Source organism: Wyeomyia smithii, chromosome 3, assembly GCF_029784165.1.
Source record: "Wyeomyia smithii strain HCP4-BCI-WySm-NY-G18 chromosome 3, ASM2978416v1, whole genome shotgun sequence".
Classification (NCBI taxonomy): domain Eukaryota; kingdom Metazoa; phylum Arthropoda; class Insecta; order Diptera; family Culicidae; genus Wyeomyia; species Wyeomyia smithii.
The window spans coordinates 131066295-131092850 of record NC_073696.1 but is presented as its reverse complement, the minus strand read 5'-3'; positions in this window follow the sequence as shown (position 1 = coordinate 131092850).

Sequence of the window (26556 nt, the reverse complement as noted above, 5' to 3'; positions counted from 1 at the left end):
GAGATTGGAACTGTGCCTCAGTGGATGTATAATAATAAATTTGGTCAACTTAACATTCTGCAACTGGAAGCTGACGACAGAGCGGAACTAAACCCCTTTAGGGTCGGAAAATGTCTGGAAGCCTGCGTTGGTGAGATTGAAGGAGCAACTACGGAGAATGATGGAAAAAGATTTGTATTGCGAGTGCGAAACCCGGAACAAGTGCGAAAACTTCTTGCATTAAAAGAACTGAAACAAGATGTGGGACAACCGAGCGTGGCCGTCTCTGTGATTTTACACCCAACACTCAATAAGAGACGCTGTGTTATTACCTGTCGTGAAATCGTAAAGATGAGCGAAACTGAATTAGTGGAAGAGTTTAAAAGCCAAGGAGTTATTGCTGCCAAACGATTCACTGGGCTCGTAGATGGAAAGAAACAAAACCTCCCTACGGTGGTCCTAACTATCGAGGGCACCTCCATCCCGGAAGTCATCAAGGTTGGTCCACTGAGAATTAAAACTCGAGTGTTTATTCCTGAGCCGACGATTTGTTTCACGTGTTACAAATATGGACATACTAAAAATCGTTGCAAAGCTGCCGCTCGATGCCGAAACTGTTCGAAAGTGCATGACTTCGATGAGGAATGCAAGAATAAGCCCTACTGCCTTAATTGCAAAGGAGAACATGGACCTTCCAGCAGGAAATGCACAGTCTACCTAGCCGAAAAAGAAATCACCAGAATCAGAGTGACGAAAGGAATCGACTACAAAGAAGCCGTCAAGCAATTCAACGCAGGGGCAGGATCTTACGCCGAAGTGAGCAAAGTTCAACAGCGACTGAAAATCAACGATAACAATGCAGTAGCAGACCTGATCAAACAGAAGGACGACATGATCCAGAAGCTGATGGATACCGTGGCCAACCTAACCAGTAGAATTAAGGAACTCGAGCAGACTAAAAAAGACAAGAAGCAGAAGAAACAACAGAAGAAGAAGATTGTGATTGAGGGAACCGACCAGGACATCGAAGACGAGATGGACACTGACTCTAGTCTGCAAACAGCTAAGACAGTAAAGGTAAGTGACACTTCTTCCAAAGTGAATTTACTTCCGGTATCAAACTCTAAAACTGCCCACAAAAGACACCCTACCACTGAAATCATTCCCCCTTTAGTTGAAAAATCATCGGAACAAATGACCGTTGAAGTTGACAGTTCTTCCAATCCCGATTATCTCTTCTCCACTGACTCATCTTTTAAACTACCCAATTATGGCTTGCCCTTCAAATCAAACCACTAATCGATACTCAACCAACCCACCTGCCACTTTAACAAATCTTGCAATACAATGGAACTTATTTGGTTTAAAAGGAAGACTCGCTGAACTACAATTATTAATTTCTCAATATAACCCTCTCATTATTGCCTTACAAGAAACCTTATCTCCTAAGTCTAAATTTCCTTCTAACTACATCAAAGGTTATACCCTTTACATCCACGAAAACTCAAGCAATCCAAATATAAATGGTGTTGCAATAGCTGTTAACTCAGAATTCCCTCACCGCAAATTGTCTATCTCCACTCCACTCCAAGCAATAGCAATCGAAATTGACTTTCCCATCAAAGTTACAATAATCTCAATCTATCTTCCTAGTTCAATTAATTCTCATCGGCTTAGAAAAGAGCTTCGTGTACTTTTAGACCAAATCTCAACCACTACCATCCTACTGGGTGATTTTAATGCTCACTCCACTTCATGGGGTGGGCACAGAGATGACCACAGAGGAAAAATGCTCGAAGTTTTCTTTCAGGAACAAAATCTCATTCTTTTGAATGATGGTAGCCCTACACGCATTAACCCTTCTAATGGCAACACATCTGCATTAGATCTGTCTGTCGTATCTTGGAGCCTATTAAACCAATTATCATGGAAAGTTCACGATGATTCTTGTGGTAGCGATCATGTACCTATCATAGTCACTCTCAATCGTCCCTGTCCTATCTCTGCAGCTCGCCCGAGGTGGAAATATGAGTTGGCCGATTGGTCTAATTTTCAACGTGAAATAACCATTCGCTTTTCTAATAATCCCACCTCCTCTCCTAAATCTTTCACTTCTACCATACTTGAAGTAGCTCGAAGTCATATCCCCAGAACCAGTGGCAAACCCGGGAAGAGGTCAGTGCATTGGTGGAACCCTGAAGTTGAAAAGACCATCAAACTACGTCGAAAAAAGTTAAGAGCTCTTCAAAAGACTCCCAAAGAAGACCGTCAGAAATCCTTGAAATTAGAAGAGTTCAAAATAGCCAGAGGAGCTGCTAGAGAGGCAATTTCAAGGGCTAAGTCTGATAGCTGGAAAAACTTTATATCGGCAATAAACCCAGAAACTACTTCCAAGGAATTATGGGATAGAGTAAATCGTCTCAGTGGCAACCGTAACAAAGCTCCCATTAAAATCAAAATTAATAACCAGATCTCCGATGATCCTTCTTCTATTTCCGAACATTTAGCTGATCATTTTGCTTTTGCTTCTTCGTCCTCTAATTACAAACATAAGTTTATAACCAAGAAAAATTTATCAGAATCCTCACCTCCTTGTTTTGAAACAAACTTAGACCTTCCATTCAATATAGATTTTAGTTTTTCGGAACTTGAATGGGCTCTACGCAGAGTTAACGGCTCATCGTCAGGACCTGACGACATCGGATACCCTCTCCTTAAGAATCTACCTCACTCTGGTAAAATAATTCTTTTATCTCTGTACAACGACATATGGGACAAAGGGAAAATCCCTCCTGATTGGAAAATTGGTCTAGTGATTCCTATTCCTAAACCTGGAAAAGATCGAAGTGAGGCTGATAGTTATAGACCCATCACCCTAGTTAACTGTATTGGAAAAATACTTGAGAAGATGGTAAACCGGCGTCTCTTGAAAGAACTCATTTCCAGAGACCTTCTTGATAGCAGACAGTTTGCTTTTCGCCCAGACAAAGGAACCGATGATTATTTCACTGAACTGGAAGATCTTATTGAGAGTCACCTTCAACGGGGCCATCATGGTGATTGTGTCTCGCTCGACTTGTCGAAAGCTTTCGATCGTACATGGCGTTACACTATGTTGAAATCCTTGGAAGAATGGGGCATTAAAGGCCGCATGGGTCTCTTCATTCGAAATTTCCTGGAAAACAGGAAGTTTAAAGTACTCATTGGAAATACACAATCCGAAACCAGACTACAAGAAAATGGTATACCCCAAGGTTCAGTACTATCCCCTACTCTTTTCCTCATTTGTATGCAGTCTCTTTTTGAAATCATCCCTAACAACATCCATATCTTTGTTTTTGCCGATGATATTTTGTTACTTTCCTTCAACCCTTTCAAATCCTTAGCCCGTAATAGACTACAATCTGCGGTTAACACCGTAGCTCATTGGGCTGATGATATAGGTTTTACCATCTCTCCCGAAAAATCCCAGCTGCTTCACATTAGTTCCAATAGAAAAGGTATAAGTAAGCTTCGAGATATTAAACTTAATCAAGTAATTATCCCCAGTAAACCAACTCTCAAAATTCTTGGTGTATATCTTGATAGACGTCTCAATTTTAAAGAACATGCTAATGCTGTTAGAAAAGATACCAACAATAAAATGCGGGTCATCAAGATAATTGGATCTCGATCCTATGCCCATAGGTCCACTATGCTCAAACTTGTAAATGCTTGGCTGCTGCCTTCAAATACTATCTTCTTTTTTGCCTTGTCAGGAAATCCATTCGATGGTTGAGCATTACCGGTCAAAGCGACGTTCCCCTGGTAAATAGAACTTTACAACTTTTCCAATCTACAACTCGCTCTAATCTTCCACCGATTGCTATATTACCTAGAACTAAAAACCGACCTTGGAACCAACCCTCCCCTTCCATAGACCTCTCTCTTCTCAACACTTTAAAAGCAGGTTACACTCCTTCCATAGTTCAACAGCACTTCCATCAATTAGTTTCCGACAAATATCAGAACTACCACCACATATATACCGACGGATCTGTAGCCGACGGCAAGGTTGGTTATGGTATATTTTCGGAATCCTTAAACTTGAATATAAGTTCCTCTCTCCCCTCTATCTCTAGCATCTACAGTGCCGAGGCCTTCGCCCTAATGAAAGCCTCCGAAATATCCCTAGACCCCAATAAAAAAACTGTCATATTCAGCGATTCAACCAGTTGCCTGCAGACTTTAAATTCTGATTCATCCTCCCATCCTTGGCTAACTAAAACTGAACTAACGTCCATTAGTGATAAAGTCACTCTCTGCTGGGTTCCCGGACACTCTGGAATTAATGGCAATGAAGTTGCTGACAAGCTTGCTGGTTCAGGTCGAGAAAAACCGGTTGATTTACTTCCTCTCCCCGCTATTGACGTCTCAAAATGGGCTAGAAACAGAATAAGGGACTCTTGGGATATCGAATGGTTTAAAAACACTTCATGTAGTCTAAGAAGGTTCAAACTGTCAACTCTTTGTTGGCCCGACAATAAAATCCCGGCTGTTTGCCGTATTTTAACCCGCTTACGTATTGGCCACACACGCCTTACCCACAGTTATAGACTAGATAAAACTAATCCCCCTAATTGTATTACTTGTGGCTCCCCCCTTACCATCCACCATATCATAACTGACTGTAGAGCGTTTGATACCGAACGATTTAACAACGACATTCCCAATACTTTGGAAGAAGCTTTGTCACTGCCTAACGAAAAAAACTTAATAAAATACCTTAAAGACACTGACCTTTATAAAAAGATATAGATATAAAGATTTTTTTTTATAAAAAGATATAGATATTAAAAATTTTTTATATATAGAGATATAGATATTAAGATTTTTTGTGATAAACTAAAAATGTAAATTTGTGTAAGGAGGTGAATGACTCCTATGTTAAAACCTCAATAAAATCAATATAAAAAAAAGGAGCCGCTCATAATAGTTCTAGACAGCGACAACAGCAGTCGTCCTTCCTTAGCAGCAGCACTAGCCCTGTGGTTGGTCACCACGTCTCAGGAGCAGCGCGGTTTTTCTCAGCGTGTGTACAGCGACAACAGCAGTCGTCCTTCCTTAGCAGCAGCACTAGCCCTGTGGTTGGTCACCACGTCTCAGGAGCAGCGCGGTTTTTCTCAGCGTGTGTCGCCAGACAGCCATTATTCCCCCCGTGTTGGGGCAGCATGAAGATTGCCATCAGGAAATCCAATTTTGGAAATCAAAATGCCTTTTTGAAGGCAAATAAACAAGTCATTGAAAGTTAATAATTTTTGTCAACGCAAGCAAGTATTCTGTGTTGCATCCTAGCAATTTAAATTTGTCGCACCCGTCTAATTTACTGAATGTGAAATAGCTTCCACAGTGCAAGTTGTCCGTGTATCTTAATTCCCCCAATGTTAGGGCAGCTCAAAGGTTGTAACTAACAACCGATTTTGAACAGCAAAATGCTTTTTTGAAGGCAAATAAAAAAATAATTGAAGGTTAATAATTTTCTGGCATCAACACAAGCAGACATTCTGTGCGGGATGCAATCAAATTCTGTTGTAGTTGTCTAATTTTTACTTCATTTAGTAAACTCCCCACTGTAGGGGTAGCGCAAAGGCTGCGATCAGCATAACCGACATTGAATAATAAACTGCCCTGTTAGAACGCATTCACAAAAGCAGTTAGTTCGACTATGCAGAGCTAATATAAAGACGATTCAATCAATCAGCGTAAACAGAATTTCGTCGTCTCCCAGCTGCCAAGTTGCAACATGATGCAACACGCAGCAGCGAGCAAACGAAATCGCTTGATGTTACAAACAGCAATAAGATACGGGTTAAACCGTTGCGTGTGTGAGAGCACCATCGGTGTTTATTCGCTGGATACACTATCTACTGTCTACTGAACGCAATAATCTGCTTACATGCGACACTGGGACGGGAACATTTTCTTCAACGAAGCTGCACAACACGACACAAAACATGTTATTTTGTTGCTTCAATGAGAGTGCTATCGGTCCGGCTCGACAAGAAATCATTTTTGTGCATCCGTGCTACGAAACTGAGGAAAAACTTTGAAAACTGAAAAAAGAGGTGGAGCTTATCAAATGATCGCTCTGAGCCGGAATGAAGTCACACATATTTTTCAAGTTATATCATTCCACCACCTACGAAAAATAATGCATTCCTATTTTCATCCCTAGATAAGAGCCTGTTTCAGCCGGAGCCGCTCATAATAGTTCTAGACAGCGACAACAGCAGTCGTCCTTCCTTAGCAGCAGCACTAGCCCTGTGGTTGGTCACCACGTCTCAGGAGCAGTGAGGTTTTTCTCAGCGTGTGTCGCCAGACAGCCATTATTCCCCCGTGTTGGGGCAGCATGAAGATTGCCATCAGGAAATCCAATTTTGGAAATCAAAATGCCTTTTTAAAGGCAAATAAATAAGTCATTGAAAGTTAATAATTTTTGTCAACGCAAGCAAGTATTCTGTGTTGCATCCTAGCAATTTGAATTTGTCGCACCCGTCTAATTTACTGAATGTGAAATAGCTTCCACAGTGCATGTATGTAAAGAATATTGAATCCAAAAAAAAAATCCGGAGCCGCTCATAATAGTTCTAGACAGCGACAACAGCAGTCGTCCTTCCTTAGCAGCAGCACTAGCCCTGTGGTTGGTCACCACGTCTCAGGAGCAGCGCGGTTTTTCTCAGCGTGTGTACAGCGACAACAGCAGTCGTCCTTCCTTAGCAGCAGCACTAGCCCTGTGGTTGGTCACCACGTCTCAGGAGCAGCGCGGTTTTTCTCAGCGTGTGTCGCCAGACAGCCATTATTCCCCCCGTGTTGGGGCAGCATGAAGATTGCCATCAGGAAATCCAATTTTGGAAATCAAAATGCCTTTTTGAAGGCAAATAAACAAGTCATTGAAAGTTAATAATTTTTGTCAACGCAAGCAAGCATTCTGTGTTGCATCCTAGCAATTCAAATTTGTCGCACCCGTCTAATTTACTGAATGTGAAATAGCTTCCACAGTGCATGTTGTCCGTGTATCTTAATTCCCCCAATGTTAGGGCAGCTCAAAGGTTGTAATTAGCAACCGGTTTTGAACCGCAAAATGCTTTTTTCAAGGCAAATAAAAAAATAATTGAAGGTTAATAATTTTCTGGCATCAACACAAGCAGACATTCTGTGCGGGATGCAATCAAATTCTGTTGTAGTTGTCCAATTTTTACTTTATTTAGTAATCCCCCCACTGTAGGGGCAGCGCAAAGGCTGCGATCAGCATGACCAACTTTGAATAACAAACGGTTAACGTTTATTCCCTAAAAATTCATTCAATTCAAAACAGGTTTTTGTCTGAGTACAATAATTTGCACAAAAAGACATTAAAAATTTTACCGCATTATTAGACGCGTTTCTCCAGTCATGCCTCGTGAACGTGAAGGTTCCCTATCACAGACATAGATTTCGTGCTCCAGCACGTTACAACACATGGAAATTGTCTTTTTACTAGTCCTGCCCATAATTCAAAAATTGGCTAATATGCCATTTTTACCAAAATCGAGAAAACAGTTCCTCGTGATGGTACACACCCTAAACAAGGTCCCTACGGAAGCGGATTGTCAAAAAATGCATTTGGGAAGGCAGAAAACGTGAAACAATTTTGGCTAATATCCAGAATAATTGAGAATTTGGCTAATATCCAATATCCAATTTGAACCTGTGGCATGTTCACGAACCAGTGTATTATTACTGAACTGTGTTTCTTCTAACTTTCGAAATTATGTTGTAGCTTGGTGGTTGCTGGCGACAGGTGAGCGATCGTAAGGCCATTGCATCAAGTTTGACTTTTTCACGAAAAATATTTAATGCTACAAGTATTTATTTGTTGTACTGCGAAACCCAATGATCAAAACGTGTGACTGTTTCCTTCTGTCATAAACCTTTACATTTAAAAAAAATGATATTTAGCTCTTTGATTAGGAGTATTATTAATAAAGATAAGATTCAGATTTCACTCAATTAATTTTCTTGTGCCAACGTAAGAACAATCACATACCGCGACGACGCGAGACAGGACATAACACTTATTATTCTTACAAAACATAAAAAGGAGTAAATTTACCTTTTTGTCGACCGGTTTCGGGCTACGATCTTGCCCATCAGCTGGACGATGTCCGACTAGTTACTTGTGGTAGTTTCCGATCCTGATACGCAAAGAGTTGTACTGTATTTACAGCTTCGTTAGATGGAAGAGAGGGGACGATATTGGGGGGTCGTCCTCATTCATTAGTGGGTGGTCAGTGGTAGTGATGTACATGGATTCCCATGCATTTAAGTGTGCGGTTTTTTGTACATTTTTTATCAGTTTAACCTTTTCCCAATCAACACTATGTTTTTGGGATGTAGTGTGTGCTGCCACACTTGAGTCATTGACTCGATCGTTTTCTACTGCAGTTTTATGTTCTCGCAGTCTAGCTTTAAGTTTACGCCGAGTTTGGCCAATGTAAACAGCGGGGCAGTTTTCGCAGGGGATTTTGTATATGCCTGATTTTTCCTCCGGAGGCACTTTGTCTTTAAGATTAACCAGCAGATCTTTTAAATTGTTATTGCTTTTATATGCAGCGTGGAAACCATGTTTTTGAAGTACGGATTGGATAGAATTTGTCAATTTTGGATAAAACGGGAGGCTGATCCAACGCTTTTCTTCTTTCTCTGGCTGTAGTGTTCGGCAGAAAGTTGCGCACCTGTTGGGAGAGGATAAACTGGAACGTAAGTTTCACGTTCCCAATCCAAAAGTTGCAGCGCTGTACTGCCTCCCAAAAATACACAAAGTCCCATTAGCAATGCGTCCTATTTCGTCAAATATCGGTACACCGATGGAAAAGATGGCTGCCTGGGTGGTGGAAGAGATGAAAAAATACCCCATAACCCATGGCATGAATGTGAAAAATTCTGTAGAGTTGGTGGATAGACTGCGAGATATAGAGCCGAAAAGGGGAGAAATCTTGGTGTCATTTGATGTAACTGCTCTATTCCCCAGCGTACCAGTGAATAATGCATTGGATAGTCTGCGCAGACATCTAGAACAGAAACGTGTACCCCCCAATCACATCGAAGCATATCTCTTGATAACGAAAACCTGTATGAACCAGAACTATTTTTCATTTAGGGGTAGGTTCTTCAGACAGACATTTGGGCTCAGCATGGGCAATAAATTGTCACCACTTTTGGCAGAAGCTTTTATGAGCGACTTTGAAATGGGATTGCTCGAAGAAAAATATTTCCCGCGAGTTTGGAGGCGCTATGTCGACGACATCTTTTCAGTGGTAAAAGAACGATATCTTTCACAAACGCTAGACTTATTAAACTCCCGCCATAGTACAATTAAATTTACGGTAGAAAAAGAATCCGACGGGAAGCTACCATTCCTGGATCTTATAATTAACAGAAAAGAAAATGATACACTAAAGTACGAAATATATAGAAAACCGACATCCACAGACAGATACATTACCTCAGATTACAACCATCACGGTGCTCAAAAACAAGCAGCCTTCCATTCGATGGTACACCGTCTCTTCAGCATACCGATGGAGAGCGAAAACTTCGTAACCGAAAGAAATAGAATACATGAAGCTGCCGAACTGAATGGATACGATAAAACTTTCGTTGACAAAATTCTCCGGAAACACGAAAGGAAAAAACACAGACAGAACTGCACAACACTACAGCCAGAGAAAGAAGAAAAGCGTTGGATCAGCCTCCCGTTTTATCCAAAATTGACAAATTCTATCCAATCCGTACTTCAAAAACATGGTTTCCACGCTGCATATAAAAGCAATAACAATTTAAAAGATCTGCTGGTTAATCTTAAAGACAAAGTGCCTCCGGAGGAAAAATCAGGCATATACAAAATCCCCTGCGAAAACTGCCCCGCTGTTTACATTGGCCAAACTCGGCGTAAACTTAAAGCTAGACTGCGAGAACATAAAACTGCAGTAGAAAACGATCGAGTCAATGACTCAAGTGTGGCAGCACACACTACATCCCAAAAACATAGTGTTGATTGGGAAAAGGTTAAACTGATAAAAAATGTACAAAAAACCGCACACTTAAATGCATGGGAATCCATGTACATCACTACCACTGACCACCCACTTATGAATGAGGACGACCCCCCAATATCGTCCCCGCTCTTCCATCTAACGAAGCTGTAAATACAGTACAACTCTCTGCGTATCAGGATCGGAAACTACCACAAGTAACTAGTCGGACATCGTCCAGCTGATGGGCAAGATCGTAGCCCGAAACCGGTCGACGAAAAAGGTAAATTTACTCCTTTTTATGTTTTGTAAGAATAATAAGTGTTATGTCCTGTCTCGCGTCGTCGCGGTATTCAGATTTCATTTTGGATTTGATGAGAAAAAATAGGAAAGTGGATTGTGAGATTACCATGAATAATAATATTTTCGATATATTATTATATTGCCGCACGTAACAATTGTCTCGTCGTCCTTTTCATCCTCACTTGTGCTTCCGTGTTGTTTTATTGAATTTAAAACCATTTGCATCACCAACGAGTACGATATAATTCACATCGTATGGATATTAGCCGAATTGCACACCGTTTTGTCAACTGACCTTTCGTTTATAATTGAAAAAAAAAACGGCTACTGTGTTCAAAATACGTGGCGGATGGAATTTTTCTACAGATTTCTCTGTTTCAACTCAACGGCAAGGGTCCAGCATATATGAAGGGTGACATACTCAATAAAAAAGTTGTCATGAGCAGTCAAAATATGTTGTACCGATAAAAAACTTTCTAAGGCGTTTTTCTCGATTTGATGCCTACGGCATATTAGCAAATTTTTGAATTATGGGCAGTAGTGCAATATTTCTTGGAAGTGTTTTATTATTCTAGGGTAAGAGACTACGAGTGCATTTATTGAGAAATCCATCGGAAGTGTATTCAGTGCTATGTCTAAATATATGAACGCCAAATACAAGCGTAATGCTCGGAAACGCGCGAAGGACCAGCATGGGGGAAGTGCATCGAAGAAACCAAGTACCAGTACGGAGATCAATTTAAAAGCAGCCACGTGTCCAACCTCTGGTTGGGACGCTGAAGAAGGGCCTTCTACTAGAGGTAGGAGAAATCGAACCATTTTTAGGACAACCAAACAAATGAATTGAAGATTTAATATTTTCTTGTTCTGAGCTTTAACCAAAAGTTAATTATCTTAATTTGAATTCACATGTACATATACTCTGGCTGTTGAAACTTGTTTGCGCCGCAAAGAGTTTGTACTTTTCCTGTTCAGTGAGGTCGTATTTATATGTGCAAACTGAAATTGAGTAGTACTTCAACTTCGTTTGCACAGAATTTTCAATACTGTCGATGAGCGGTCAACATTTATTTACTAGGAAAAATGACTGACACGCAAGCAGCCGGGTTATCTTTCTTGTAAAAGTATTCTACTTCAACCTTGCGGTCGTGGCTTTGCACACAACCTTCCTGTGATTTTTTATTTATTTTTTGTATTAAACATACTGTGCTAAAGCCAGTTTCTTCAACATTACAAATTTGCTCCTAGGAATAATTATATTCCGTATACATCTTTCGTAGAAGCTGATTGAACTAGTCGACCACTTCCTTATAAACCCTTTAATGCGAGCTAGCGATGTATTTTCCGCCTTTCGTAGGCTGAGACCCAGATGCCTCCCAAGGAAAGATCGTAACCAACCAGCTTATTCTTCCTCTCGATTGAAAGGATGTGCAATGTGGAGTTTTTCGGCCTTTTGGTATGTTTCTCTTCGGATGTCTATGTGTTAGTCCAAATCCACAATTTGACATATGAACGATGTGATTCACAAAATCCTTTTCCTGGTTTTCGGTGAATACGGTTTTAAAGCGGTCCATCCGACAGAGTTCCAGTCTCCCAATTTCGTTTTGTTTGTCCAAGTAGCGGAGCAACGTTCTTTTAGGTATAGCATGCAGCTTAGCTGAAGCAGAGATTGATACACCCAATTTGACTGCATTAATATCCGCTCTTAAGCTTGTTTTTTTCCACGTCTGCCGCGTAGTCTTCCGCACGTATCTCATTTTCAATTTTAATAAACTTCTTCTCAAACGAAAATAAATATGTCACTGAGAAAAACAAAAGCAACAGCTAGATGAAAGGAATGGGCAATACTCGTATCGATACTGATGGTTTCGATACTTTCATTTGCAGCATCGATATTCGTTACGAGAGACTACCCAACAAACAATTTTGTTGATTTGCAGCTTAGTAAGCGCCTATTTACTGAATTTCGGCTGAACTATAGCCTTACAAGCCGATATCTAACAAAATTGTTTATTGGGATGCCGTCAACCACCTCATATATTAAATCTAGGAAATAGAAAATTTTATTTCCATGAAAAATATTTCGGTAATATTGGTTGATATATATATTGATCACATTGACATCACATCGACGGTAATGTGATGTCAAGAAGTTTTGATATAGATAGAGAGGTGCCAAAAATGTAACGATATTTATCGTAATATTGAATATTGGAAATATTTCTATTTATACCATCAGTGTCTTGCCCCTAATATTATTTATACTATTATACTATTTTGCTGCATTTACTCAGTTTTTTTTATTGTTTTGTACATTATTTACATCTTGAAATGAATATGCACATTATTCCGTGTTCTCTCTAACATGTTGAGTTCGTTTTGGCTTTGAATGTTGGTCACGCAATATTTAACATGTCGAATCTCACATCGCGTGGCATTGCACCTGGAACGAGAGCTGCTTTGTTATTTTTACTAAAATTTGAAAAAAGTGCAAAGCGAATACCAATAGTATGGAAGTGTCGATCAGTCGATACTTGGTATCGCTCATCCCTACCAGAGGAAGCTTTTTGGTTTCTGACATTTGCGTTTCTCGATTGTTTTTGTGTCTCGACTATATGACGGAAAGGGCATAGGCATGAAAATTGAATATATTTTATATTGTATTTTATATTGGTTTATGTCATATTAGGGACCGGTTCATTAATTTGAGTTCAAGTTTTTGATAATCTTGTAACACAATAATTGTATCGTATTCTGACATGGAAATTTACGCGCAATATTGTTTCAAATATCAAATGTGTAGAATTATGAATGCGCCTTTTTGAGTAAGTTGTCAAGCAATCGTTACAGCGCATCATAATGCATTCTACCCCATTTTTAATTTTGACTGGTTTCAGGTAAATTTTATAAAAAATTAGTGAAATAGATTGAAACATTTATAGTTTTTTAAACTCCATAATTGTTAGAGTTAGAGGAACCCCAGCTTCATTATATATTGCAGGTCAGTTAGTGGTAAAAGCTTAAATAAAAATCATGAATAATTACAGGTTAGGCAGTGCCCCACACGTTTCTACAGTTTTTCCAGTATTTTAGTCATTATGGTGTACTTTTTCATATGAGAACTTTAGGAGAGCGGGGTTTATATGAAATGAAATGAATAAATTCACCTTTTAAAGCCACATTTGTAAGTATGTTAGGGTTTCAATAGCATGAGCCATTTTACCCAACTGGTGCGTTTTGTACAGTTCTCCCCTACTTCGTTTTGGCATAGTTTATGACAAGTTTAGTTCTCTCGGTTGTTAGAGGGTTTGTAGTGATAAACTGTTTAGCTTAACTGCAACCCTGTGTATTGTTCCATCGGTTAGCTAATTCTAGCGTTTCCCATGATTCATGTTCGCGCTTGACGGCGGATTTGGAGGTGCCCAGAAATGACTCAGGTCCAATGAATTGTCAGTGTTTTCATTGCCCTCGATACCACAGTGTCCAGGTACCCAGTACAGTAGAACTTGATTCTGGCGGGATAGCTCTCGTAGTGCTGCGCTGCACTCCTAAACTAATTTAGAGGCGCCTTTGGCGGATAGTGCAGCTTGGCTGTCCGAAAAGATGCAGATTTTCGACATGTAGCTATTGGTTTTGATCACCATTTATGGAAAGTCAAGTTCTGAACCGTTCTGAACCGCCATGCAGTCTGATACTGGATGACTAAAGGTGTAATATAAAACTCTCTCAGAATACGAAGATGACCAACCTGATCGCCTTTGAATGTTGTTTCATTTCGTTGAAGCCTTAGTGCACCAAGCTGTTTCTTTACATGTAGATGTAAAGGTAGTAAGCAGAGCATGGTCTCCAAGGCTGCCATAGGTGTAGTGCGCATGGCTCGAAATTTATCAAAGATTTTTCAGAAAGTAAACATTTAATCCGTGGTGGAGCGTAGCCATCGAAAACCACATTGGTATTCGCCAACAAAGATTTCCTGCAAGAGTCTCATTCGATGGAACTGGATGCGGGAGAGAATTTTTTGCACGATATTGAGAAGAACACTACCTCGATTATTACTACAGTTCAGGCGGTGACTTTTTTGTTTTTTGGTCCGTCATCATTTCACACTTTTAGCTGTCAGCTCCCGACTTTGAAAAGCTTGGCGTGAATTCCCAGCTGCCTTGCAGTTCTTCCTGCTTCTTTCGACTCCTTTGTCTTCCTCACCGTTCAACAGCACACTAAAATGCTGTTAGCAACGTCTGGTCACCTCTGATTAATCGGTTATCAGGTTCCCCTACCTGCACATGACAGGGGTAGCCACTTTTAGGTTTCTGATTCCGTTAACCTTTTTGTCCGCCCTTCGCCTCCGCAAGAACACGCTCCCAATGCTGACGTTTCTCCCAGCGATGGAGTCTCTTTTCAGCGGCTCTAGATGCTCGAAATGTCTCGTGTTGGCTACGCTCTGACGTGTCACAGCCGTAGCCAACACGTGACGTTTGGTGCGGTTCTTCTCATCCGTCGCTCGCTGGCACTTAGCGTCAAACCACACGTTGGGTGTGGTTGCCGCAGTTGTACTCAACTTGTGGAACAGTGGAAGCTTTCTCTACCAATTACGGGGTGGAAGAAGTCTTCCAGCCTAACCTGCGTATTTGCATCTCCCATGACGATCTTGATGTCATGTCCTGGGCACTCACTGTAAGTCTTCTCAAGGAGACAGTAGAACTCCGTCTTCTCATCATCGAGTTTACTATTAGTCGGTGCGTACACATTGAATAGACTGTAAGGTGTCGTGCACAAATTATGTAACGCTAAGACTCTAGATTTCAGACCCCCTTCCTACCCCTATGTAACAATAAGTAACGTTCGATAGAATTACGTAACGCTTAACAACCCGACCTACTTCCAAATTTTTAATTTTGAGCAAACATTACAGTTACGTAACTGTTTCAGCTTTTCAACCGGAAGTTCCCAAAGGAACCTGTAGTAGGGAACATTTACATAAAAGTATAGCGTGTGACACCTTTATCTTCAAGATTTTTCAACAAAAATTTTTCAAAAGACATATTTGGATATAGGCGACATTTTTCACTGTTTTGACCGATGAAAATTTCGATATAGACTTTTTCGAGATGAGATAGATAATTTACTAATCGATTGCTGCAAGAACGGCAGACATCCGTTGGAAACTAATCGATTTATTAGCATGTAGCATGTAGCCAAACTTTCTGAGCATGTAGCCAAACATTCTGAGAGACATAGTTTTAAGTCAAAAACCGATTTTCACAATTTCATGTCGACAATTTTTGTGCCTTTTTTAGCGGTCAAATAAATGACACTTTGTCCGGTCTGAGGCTCCACAGCTGATTGTGCTGATGTTTTGCATGAATACTTTTTCGATAAGACGAAGCTTGTGAACCCTCCTACTAACTGAAATTCGAAGGTAAAATTTTCCCATACATACAATCCCAAACCATCCATTGGCATCCCAAAAAACAGTAATGTAGAACCCTAATCTAAACATATAAAAATATAGATCTGTCTGCTTGTCTATCTGTCTGATCCATGATATAAACATGGAAACTACTGAATCGATCGGCGTGAAAATTTGTATGTAAGAGTTTTAGGGGGCGAGATAGGTACCAGGATAGTTTGAAACCTCTCCCTCTTTTAATAAAACACAAATTTCTGCACAACTCGAGAACTTATCAAGCAAATGTAGCTATCTGGCTATCTGGCAAGTTAAGATTTTCGGAGGAGAGAAACACTTCCATGGTGATTGTGTACTATTTAAAACGATGCACTGTACTATTTAAGAACGATCGGCGGATTTTTGGGAGAACTAGGATGGGAGGTTTCTCATTTAGCGGTGACGGTGTTGACGAAAGTCAAAACCGTTCGCATTGACAAGACCCTTTTGTCCTTTAAGCCAATCCGGTGAGCCGAACTGGATAAGACCAGTCGCTTCGGAATGCTAAATAATAATTCCTTCTTTATTGAAAATTTATTGCTGTTATAGGCAAATGCAATTGCCGAAATGCTTAACTCTATGAGTGTACATGTATGGCCAACTTGGACTCCTACTGGAAACAGCTGAAGTGACGAGCATCAGAATTGCAACGCTGCATTTTGTGTGCTGTTTGAATCGGGCACCAAGCGTTGCAGTACACTCGCTACCTTGCGGAGTGTAATGTAACGCTTAGGCAACAGGCGTTCAGTTAAACACAGCTGAGTGTGTAACGGAACTTACCTGCGCGGGTCAATGATTTAATTTAATTTTATTTGTTTATAGTATACGGTGCCGTACGAAAGAGTTAGTATACGACACCATCCCTCTTTACGAGAGTAATTTTATGAAAATGAAATTACTCTAAAAAAAAATTTTAACGTCTGTCTCCAGTTGTTTTTCACAAATTTTGATAAGTTTGATAAATGTGTATAATATCCTTTTTTTTGTAGTTCATGAAATAACATATGTTGGCACTTCTTAATATGTATGATTTTTGGTTCTATTTAATTTATCTAATAATAACTTGATTGTGTTTGTCATACTTGAATCGAAAGATTTTGTTTATTGTTTGATTAGCCTGTTTTAGTGTACAATTACTGAGGTTTTTGTTCTTGTATGTTGAATTCTGCAATTGGGGTCTAAAATTTCTTTTACTATATATGGACCTTCGTAAAATGGCTCAAGTTTTCTTCTGTTTTCTATTTTTGAATAAACTGTGTCATTGAGTTTTACATGGATTGGGTTATAATTAGGGACAGTGGTAAATCGCGATTTCGAAATCCTGCGTCTGCCGCGAAATTTACAAAAACCCGCGAAATGCCGCGAAAGTAATGAAAAATAGCAGCATTCTATGTCAATCTTGAAACATTTTTCGAAACCTGCGAATTTTCTGAAAACCAGCGACACGGACAAAGCTGAAGAATAATGGGCACCTCGAGGGCAACTTTTCCTACGCAACCAATAAAATGAAACAGTACTTCTGCTCTCTTACAACGCGATTTTGTCATCCTGGAACTGTCTTCGGTTGCTAGATCCTCTTCGAGCAAATTAATGGCGATTGATAGAATTCCAGAGTGTGCAGCCAAAATCGAAGTTGCTAAATGACCTAAGTACCTACTAGTAAGCAATTTTAAAATAGCTGACAGTGAGATCGGTACGGTATTATAATTTTTGTAGGTATTTGGATCGCGGACATTTTCCTGAGCTTTTTCCGGTTGGCAAAAAATATTTATCAATTCCTGGAAACTCGGAAAATACGAAACGCAGCGTAAGCCACAACTACGTGCCTATCGACACCAAAGTATAACTGAACACAATTTGACACAGTATGTACTTATAGTCAGTGATGCAAAGAAATTATAAATCGTACGGTTAAATTACCGTATGTTTAATTAAATAAAACAGTTGTTTCTTATTGTTACGAAAAAAAAATAGTGAAAAATAGTGTAAAAATAGTTGCCGCGAAATTACCGCGAATTTTGAATATTTTTTATTTTACCACCCGCGAAATTTCAACTTTTTTGCCGCGAATTACCACTGTCTCTAGTTATAATGTACATTGGAATTTTCTGTTTTTTGTATTTCATGCTCGATTAATTTGGTTCTTGCTATTTCGTTTGCTTTTTGCAGCTTAAATTTCAATTCCTTACTGTATTGATCGAAGTTGTATACGGGGTCTATCCTTTGTTTGAATATATCCTGAGGTAACTTTATTTTATTTCCAAAAACGAGTTCGTGTGATGAGTATCCGTGGTCTGAGTGTGGTGTCGAATTGTAATTAAATGAATAAAATTTCAACCATTCATCCCAGTCAGATTGATGTTCGTTGACAAAGGATCTCAGATATTCGTTCAAACATCTGTGATTTCTTTCCAATGAACCAATTGTCTGTGGATGATAAGCTGTGCTAAATTTTTGTATGACTTTTAACATTTTGCATATTTGTTTCAAAATTTTATTGTTGTATTCTGTACTTTGATCTGATCGTAAGATTGAAAATGTTCCAAACGTAAGTAAGAAAGCGTCAACTAAGGCTTTGGCTATTACGTTAGCTTCTTTTGTAGGTACAGGGATTAGTACGACATATTTAGTTAAGTCGCATTGGATGCTAACGGCATATCTATTGTAATTATTGCTTTTTGGTAGTGGTCCAATGGTGTTTATTGAAATAATTTCGAATGGGTGTGAAGGTGTGGTTGTTATTATTTCTTTTTCCTTAGTGTGTTTTATAACTTTGTTTCGTTTGCATAATTCGCAGGCCTTTACGAATTCTGCAATCGAACGTTTCATATTATTCCACGTGTATATTTCTCTTATTTTGAGATACAGTCGGTGCTGACCGATGTGTCCTCCTGTAGGTGTATTATGAAAATCGTGTAAAATTTTCCGTATTATTTCTTGTTTTGTCACCTTTGTTGGTGGCTTATATAAAATAATTTGAATCGAGCACACTTGTGTGTTCGCAATAATTTTAAAGTTTTCAATTGATATATTTTTGAATATTTCGTCGTTTGTCGACAGCGCTATTTTATTTTGGTTGTACCCTTCTGCAATTTGTTCTAATTCTAGAAGAGCAGAGCCGAGTGTCTGACTTCCATTCATATAAAATAGCAATATAACAAAATAATAGTAGCACTTGTGCTACTATTTTGTTATTTCTTTTCAATGTAAATATTATTTCATCTTTGATTATTTTCGTTTCTCGTCCTATCACCCTTCCCTTTTCTGGATGGGAGGAGTCCAATATAAATGAAACACAAATTACTGCATAACTCAAGAACTAATCGAGCAAAACACTTCCATGGTGGTTCGATATCCCTCTGTTCTGGAGGGGTTTCATGCAAATAAAACACAAATTTCTGCATCGCGATGATGTACAGATACAAAAAATCCACTTCAGACGCCATTTCAAATTCCAGGAAGGTGATCTCCGGTTCCTGGAAAACGGCCAAAATGACTGAATATCACCTAATACGAGTATTTCCGAAATCAGGTTGATGCTCAGAGGCCAGCAATTGACACCACATGCCATTTTGAAATCCAAACGGACCAATATCCAATCCTATCCAATCCTATTCGTTATGCATTTGCAGACTATGAACAAATCGCAAGGTTAATTTTTGGATGTATTTGGAAGCAATTTAAAATGTTTGAATTCATTGAAATTTAAAAAACTAGGCGGGACGAAGTTCGCCGGGGCAGCTATTGTTAAAAAAAAGAAGACTGAAAGCGCTGGGGGAGGGATTTGGATCCTTACTGTTGTATTATTTGCGGTTTCGAAATTTTGCAACACTCAGACCTTATTCGTTAACGAAAAGTTTATATGAGAAATGATAGTATTGTATGTTTAGGAAAAAGCAAGGTTAGTTGAGACTGTCGCAACAAAACAATCAGTTAAAGTCCGCTTCAAAGTGAAATTGAACATATAAAATAGAAAATACTATCTCTTAGTAGTATAAGCAAAGACACTCAAAATATTCAAGAGTAGGAACCCGGTTGCTCCAAAAATATTTCGACTCAAATGGGATGGAATGCTCGCCCATCATTTCATGAATGAATAAAAGTCAATATTTCAATATGACTCTCGTCATATGACTAGGGCTAATAAAAAATAAAAAAAAAATACTCTTGTCATTGTCAGTGCGTCTTGAACTGTCCTACAGATCAGACGTTTTTTCGGTTGCTTGTGGACTGGTCTTTGACTGCCTATAGCTTCAAAGTTTGTGTTTTGTCAGTGTGTCTTTTAAAGACTACCTGAAAGTTATTTCCCATCAGTCTTTCTCAAGACTACCTACTTTTGAATTTAACATTTGTTTTAACTTTTTTCGTATCACCTGAAATGGCTGGACGGAAAAAGAAACCTCGCATCGCTGCGGGGAGGAAAAGAGAGGCATCTCTTTCTGACACATCGAGTGTCTGTAGTGACAATCCTTTTGATATTTTGCCTGAGCAAGAAGCTGGTGAAATGGAAGTTACCAATAATGAAACTATACAAAATATTAAATCTTTAAAAAAGGAGAAAGTTCCACCTATTGTGGTAACTATTTCTTCTGAATTTAATATATTCAAAAAGGAACTTTCAACGTTTGTTTCTGACGTTAAAGTTACCTATCAAATTGGCCGTAGAGGTGAATGCCGCTTATTAGCCGACTCAGTAAAGGGTCGTGATCGTCTTGTTCAGTATTTAACTGACAAGATGTACAAATTTTTTACATATGACACCAAGAACGCCAAGCCGTTCAAGGTTGTCTTGAAGGGTCTCACCAACGATCAAACCGTTGATGAGATCAAACTTACTTTAACAGAATTACTTGGCATAGCCCCTACCCAAGTAATTCTAATGAAACAAAAATCACGAGGCGAAAACAGTCAGAGAACTGGAATTTCCCTTGTTAATTATTTAATTCATTTTAACCGCAATGAGGTTAACAACTTAAAATTTTTTGAAAAAGCACATGCTTTGTATAATGTGCGTGTAAAGTGGGAAACTTATAGGAAGTATGGCGGAGGTGAAAAGCATATCACCCAATGTCGTACTTGCCAACGTTATGGCCATGGTTCCAAATTCTGTAACATGGACCAAAAATGTCTTAATTGTGGAGACTCTTCTCACAAAAAGGACACATGTCCTGTGAAAGAGAGTAAAAATTTTCGCTGTGCGAATTGTAACGGCAACCATATGTCAAATTTTTATCAATGCCCAGTCCGTTTAGCAATTGTTAAGGCAAGGCAAGGTAAACAAAATTCAATTTCTCAATTAAAACCAACTTCAAAACAAAATTCTCCAAGCGTACCAGTGACGCATAGTTTACCTACTCCTTTGCATACCCGTTTAACTTATGCACAGGTTACAGGTAGTTCGAACATTATACCGCCTAGTGTTGGTAGTTCGAAAATGACCGTTAATATGGGTAAGCAAAACACGCTAGAAAATAATTGTACACCTATTACTCCAGCTAATATTGCTGCCGAAAATATTTTTTCTAATGTCAACTGCCTGGGGCCTATTACGGCAGGTAAACTTTCTTTTTTGCAACAGGCAATGTTCGATCTTATGAACGCCATGTTGCAGGCAAAATCAATGTTTGAAGCCATTCAAATAGGCACAAATTTTACTATTAAAATTGTTTCTAATTTAAAATTTAGCAATGATTTTAAATAAAACAATTAAAATATTAAATTGGAATGCTCGCTCATTGAAGGCCAATGAGAATGAGCTTTTTAATTTTTTAACAGTAAATAATGTGCATATTGCAATTATTACTGAAACATTTTTGAAACCTAACATAAAATTAAAATATGATCCCAATTACGTGGTTCATAGATATGATAGGATTCAGGGTTCCGGCGGTGGAGTTGCAATTGTTATTCATCGCCGAATCAAACATCGTGCTCTTCCCCATCTTGAGACGAAAGTTATTGAAACTTTGGGAATTGAAGTTCAAACTGAGCTTGGGATTTTATTTATTGCCGCAGCATATTTACCATTTCAATGCACACGCGAGCTCAAAAATTATTTTAAAGGTGATTTACAAAAACTCACCAGAAATCGTTCGAAATTTTTCATAATCGGCGATTTTAACGCTAAACATCGTTCATGGAATAATTCTCAAAGTAATTCCAATGGCAAAATTTTATTCAATGATTGTTCTTCAGGATACTATTCTATTTTGTCTCCGAATAGTCCTACATGCTTTTCTTCTGTAAGAAACCCTTCAACAATTGATTTGGTGCTGACAGATCAAAGTCATGTATGTAGTGATTTGATCACACATGCTGACTTTGATTCTGACCATCTTCCAATAACTTTTTCTTTATCACATGAATCAATTTTAAACCCTATGAGCTCTGTTTTTAATTATAACAAAGCTAATTGGGAAAGATACAAAAATTATATTGAGAGAAATTTCAATAATGAGCTTGATTTGCAAAACGAAGTGAATATTGATTCCGCTTTGGAAGCATTAAAATGTGCAATTGTTGATGCCAGGAATTATTCTGTTCCAAAGGCTCAAGTGAAATTTGATTCACCAATAATTGACGAAAATCTTCAACTTCTAATTCGTTTGAAAAATGTCCGCAGACGTCAATATCAACGTTCTCGTGACCCTGTTTTTAAAACTATTTATAAAGATTTACAGAAAGAGATTAAACATAGATTTACTCTTCTGAGAAATCAAAATTTTGAGACTAAAGTTGAAAAATTGAAACCATATTCAAAACCATTTTGGAAGCTGTCGAAGATTCTTAAGAAACCTTCAAAGCCTATTCCAGTTTTAAAAGATGGTGAACGTTTTCTTGTATCCAATGAACAAAAGGCTCAAAGACTTGCTCAGCAGTTTGAGAGTGTTCATAACTCAAATTTGAATTTTGTGAGTCCAATTGAAAATGAAGTCACACGTCAATTTGATTTAATTTCTTCCCAGAATTTTTTACCTGCAGAAATAATTGAAACTAACTTGAATGAGATTAAATCAATTATTAAAAATTTCAAAAATATGAAAGCACCTGGTGACGATGGAATCTTTAATATACTAATCAAACATCTCCCTGAGAGCACAATGGATTTTTTAGTGAAAATTTTCAATTGCTGCTTCAAAATTGCATATTTTCCCAAATTATGGAAAAATGCAAAAATTACTCTCATTTCAAAACCGGATAAATCCCATTTTTAAACCGGAAATTCAATTTTTGCAAATGAACAGTTTGGATTTCGCCATGGGCATTCCACAACTCATCAATTGCTCAGAGTTACTAATATGATACGAGCTAACAAATCTGAAGGTTATTCCACTGGAGCTGCTCTTTTAGACATAGAAAAAGCATTCGACAGTGTTTGGCATAAAGGTTTGATTGCGAAATTGCAAACTTTTAATTTTCCAATTTTCCTAATCAAAATTTTAAAAAATTATCTTACTGATCGAACTCTGCAGGTTGTCTATCAGAATTCAAAATCTGATAGATTTCCTGTCAGAGCAGGTGTGCCTCAAGGTTCAGTCTTGGGTCCAGTCCTGTACAACATATTCACTTCAGATCTTCCTGATTTGCCTCCAGGATGCACAAAGTCATTGTTCTGCGATGACACAAGCATTTCCGTAAAAGGAAAAAGTCTTCGTGTCATATGCAGTCGATTGCAGAAAAGTTTAGATATTTTTTCTTCCTACTTGCAAAAGTGGAAAATCTCTCCCAATGCTTCTAAAACTCAAATGATAATTTTTCCGCATAAGCCTAGGGCTTCTTTCCTCAAGCCAAACAATAATCACGTTGTCAAGATGAATGGGGTTATTTTAAGTTGGTCCGACAAGGTTAAGTACTTGGGACTAATTTATGATAAAAAACTTATTTTCAAAGAGCACATTGAGAGTATACAAGCCTAGTGCATCAAATATACGAGATGTTTATATCCTCTCATTAACAGGAATTCTAAACTTTGTTTAAAGAACAAACTTTTGATTTACAAACGAATTTTTAGACCAGCAATGCTTTATGCTGTACCGATCTGGTCAAGTTGCTGTTCAACAAGGAAGAAAACGCTCCAAAGGATTCAGAATAAAATTCTGAAAATGATTTTGAAGCGTCCTCCTTGGTTTGGTACACTCGAATTACATAGACTTACTGGTGTTGAACCATTAGAAGCTATGTCAAATAAAATTATTAACAATTTTCGACAAAAATCGTTGCAATCCTCAATTGCTACGATAAGCTCTCTTTATAGCCAATAAGTTAGCAATTAAGTTAGTTGTAAGTTTACTTCCCCTTTTCTGACAAGTAGGTTTAAATCCCTACGAATGATAAGTCCTAATTGCGAAAGCAAACAAATCCTAACAAATAAAATTACAAATTTCTAACAGTGTTGAGAAGTCACCATTTGTGATTGGACACACATACTCATTATTTACTAATATTTATCATAAATACTTAAGCTACTAACAAATCCCCCCTTAAAAAAAAAAAAAAAAACTCTTGTCATTGTGGTGGTGATATGGTACCAGGTAATTTCAACCAAGTTTAAAGCTAAATATTGTTCAACACGTTAAAGCAAAAAACAAAAATGTCAAGTTTATTTCATTATGTAGTAAAATAACACATTACTATCAACAAAACCACCTCATTATTTTTTCTGAAACCCTTCTAATCTCTAAAAAGCTAGAGAGTTCAGAACAAAAATTGGCCGCATAGAATAAAAAAACCTCATGAAGCACGTTCAAAACACAAAATTAATATTTAATCCTTGGAAATGGCCAACTTTTGATTTATAGCCGACGAATTTTTATTTATTTATTTATTTCGTCAAGCAAATGTAGACTACAGTTATAATAATACAATGTTTTCTTATATTCTATACATTATTTCCAGTAGTTAGTCGTTTTTTTATTTGATGTCTGCCCATGGTGATGTCGATATTTTCGCAGTGCTGGTTATAGTGACGCATCATGCGATTTATTGGGCCATTTTTAGAGTAGTTTGTTCTGTGAGAATTTTCCGAAAATATTTTACGATTTCTTAATTGACGACTGGGTGCATAAAAATTTAGTTGTGATAATAATTGAGTAGATTGCACGCGTTGAGAAATAATGTCATTGATAAAATAAAGCATTGAAAGATCGCGGCGTTCTTTAAGTGCTTGTATGTCTATAAGCATGCAGCGTGCTTCATATGATGGTAAGGGAAATGATGTCCAATTTAGCTTACGAAGCGCGTACAAAAGAAATTGTTTTTGGACAGATTCAATGCGTTCTTCATGTGTGGCAATATAGGGATTCCATACAATGCTACAATATTCCAGAATTGGTCGGACGTATGTAATATATAATTGTTTGATTGTATATGGGTCTTGAAAATTGTGGCCGAAGCGTTTTATAAAGCCCAGCATACTTTTTGCTTCGTTGATAATTGTATTATAATGTTCTATGAATGTAAGTTTGGAGTCTAAGATTACGCCTAGGTCCCTAACGATTTTGCATTTTTCTACTGGTTGGTTTCCTAAGAAAATGTTTGTTGGTGGTGTTACTGTTTTTCTGCTAAAGGCTATTGAATTACATTTTTTAATGTTGAGTTGTAATAGGCTTTTGTTGCACCAAGTGTAGAATACATTAATTTCATTCTGGAATATTTCGAAGTCTTCTGCATTGGTTATTTCTATAAAATGCTTCATGTCATCAGCATATACAAGCACATGTATTGACTTAAGAAGAAAGGAAATGTTATTTACGTATAATATAAAAAGAAGAGGGCCCAAGTGGGAACCTTGAGGAACCCCAGAAGTTACTTCTATTGGGTTTGAAAAGGAATTTTGAAAGCGGACTATTTGTGTTCGTTTTGTTAAGTATGACTGCAGCCATTCCAAAAATTTTGTTTCAGTTCCGTATTTTTCGAGCTTGAAGAGTAATAATGGTATGTCGATTCTGTCAAATGCCTTGCTAAAGTCCGTATAAAGAGCTTCTACGTGGTTACCGTTGTCCATTACAGTCAGAGTGAAAGTTATGAATTCCAAAAGATTTGTGGTAGTTGATCGGCCTTTGTAAAAGCCGTGCTGTTGAGTTGTAATTTGGTGTTTTACTTGTTGAAAGATTTTTTCATTAATTATTGATTCAAATAATTTTGGAATGCATGAAATAATGGCAATTCCACGATAATTACGAATGTCAGATTTAGCGCCAGATTTGAAAATTGGCACTAAATATGAGGTTTTCCAGAGTTCTGGGAAAATTCCATTCTTCAGGGACATGTTAAAAAGGCGTTGTAAGGGTGTAGATAGTTCTTCTGCCAAATTTTTGAGAAAAATTGGAGCTATTCTGTCAGGTCCAGGACCTTTCGTAGCGTCTAAATTTTTAAGTGCGTTTTGAATTTCGAATTCAGATATTTGATTGACAGATAAAGAATTCGAAAATTCAGGAAAATACGAGAAGTATTCGCGGTCGCGATCTGTTTCTTCATATGTGGTGTAAATTTCTTGAAAAAAAGTGGCAAAAAGACTACATATTTCATTACTAGTTTGTCCTACATTACTGTCAAGATGCATTCGTGATGGAAAGTTGTTACTTTTTAGTTTGGTTTTTACGTAATTAAAGAAGTTCTTAGGGCGAGACTTGATTTGATGTTCGATTTTACGATTATGTTCTTCATGTGCAATTTTAATGGCTGCGTCAAGTTGACAGCAAATTTCTTGGTAATTTTGAAGATTTTCGCTATTGTTGTCTTTTTTGTATATTTTATGTGCTTTCTGTTTTCTTTTTT